Here is a 1,862-nt window from a genome sequence, read left to right on the forward strand (position 1 = left end):
ATCAACATTGTAGGGGTCAGTGAGCTAAAATGGACAGGAATGAGCAAATTTAACTCAGATGACCATTAGATCTACTACTGTGGGTAAGAATCCCTTAAAAGAAATGGAGTAGCCCTCAGAGTCAACAAAAGAGTCTGAAATGCAGTACTTGGATGCAACCTCAAAAATGACAGAATGAACTCAGTTTGTTTCCAAGGTGAACCATTCAATATCACAGTAATCCAACCAGTAATGCTGAAGAAGCTAAAGTTGAACAGTTCTATGAATACCTACAAGATCTTCTAGAACCAACACCCAAAAAAAGATGTCCTTTTCATTATAGGGAACTGGAATGCAAAAGTAGGAAGTCAAGAGATACCTAGGGTAACAGGCAAATTTGGCCTTGGAGTACAGAATGAAGCAGGGCAAAGACTAATAGAGTTTGGCCAAGAGAACACTTTCGTCATAGAAAACACCCTCTTCCAACAACACAAGAGAAGACTCTACACACGGACATCACCAGATGATCAATGCTGATGTCAGATCAATTATATTATTTGTAGCCAAAGATGGAGAAACTCTATACAGTCAGCAAAAACAAGACTGGGAGCTGTGACTCAGATCATGAGCTCCTTACTGCAAAATCCAGGCTTAAGTTGAAGAAAGTAGGGAAAACCACTGGTCTACTCATGTATGACCTAAATCATATCCCTTCTGATTATACATTGGAGGTGACAAAGATTCAAGGGATTAGACCTGGTTGAGTATCTGGAGAATTACAGACAGAGGTTCGAAAGGTTGTACAGGAGGTGGTGACAAAAGCCATCACAAAGGAAAGAAAATTCAAGAAGAGGATTTACAAATAGCTGAGAAAGGAAGAGTAGCAAAAGGGAAAGGGAAAGGGAAAGATATACCCTACTGAGCGGAGATTTCCTGAGAATAGCAAGTAGAGATAAGAAGGCCTTCTTAAGTGAACAATGCAAAGAAATAGAGGAAAATAATAGAATGAGAAAGACTAGAGATCTCGTCAAGAAAATTGGAGATATCATGGGAATATTTCATGCAAAGATGGGCACAATAAAGGCCAAAACGGCAAGGATCTGACAGAAACAGAAGAGATTAAGAAGAGGTGGCAAGAATACACAAAGAACTATATAAAAAAGGTTTTAATGGCCCAGGTATCCATGATGGGTAGTCACTCACTGAGATCTAGATATCCTGGAGTGTGAAGCCAAGTGGGCCTTAGGAAGCATTACTATGAACAAAGCTAGTAGATGTGATGGAATTACAACTGAGCTATTTAAAATCTAAAAGATGATGCTGTCAAAGTGCTGTACTAAATAATTTAAATAAGCAAGGAAGGGTTTATTCAAAAAACTTGCATAAGAGAAGACAGGCTGAATTTAACTCTGTTGAAACAGAAGTTCAGAGAATTTTTAAACACTAGTGTGAGCTACTAGACTGGTACTGGATGAAAATTTGGAGAAAAGTTGTCAGTTAGATTAGGCCATATGTGTTTGCTAACTTACTGATCACAATTAGTCTCATACACTTTCACAGAGACTGGGAGATAGGGGGACTATCTTTCTTGATTATAATAATTCAATAGAATGACCTCCATTTCCTTGAAAAAGACATTCCTGGGTTGTCAAATTGGCAACAGTCTGGAAGATGATTAACATATCAAAGGGTAGAAAAATACAATTGCAAGTTTTCTAAAAATAAATGTTCTAAGAAAATAGAAGTCAGGGGTTTGCAACCAAAAAGGAAAAAACACATTACAGAAACTCAATAAAAATTTTTAAAAAGTAGAAAGTTATGTCCCAAATGAAGGGAGAAGATACAACCCCAGGAAAACAACTAAATTAAGTGGAGATAAGCAG

Source organism: Bubalus kerabau, chromosome 14 (assembly GCF_029407905.1).
Source record: "Bubalus kerabau isolate K-KA32 ecotype Philippines breed swamp buffalo chromosome 14, PCC_UOA_SB_1v2, whole genome shotgun sequence".
Lineage (NCBI taxonomy): Eukaryota > Metazoa > Chordata > Mammalia > Artiodactyla > Bovidae > Bubalus > Bubalus kerabau.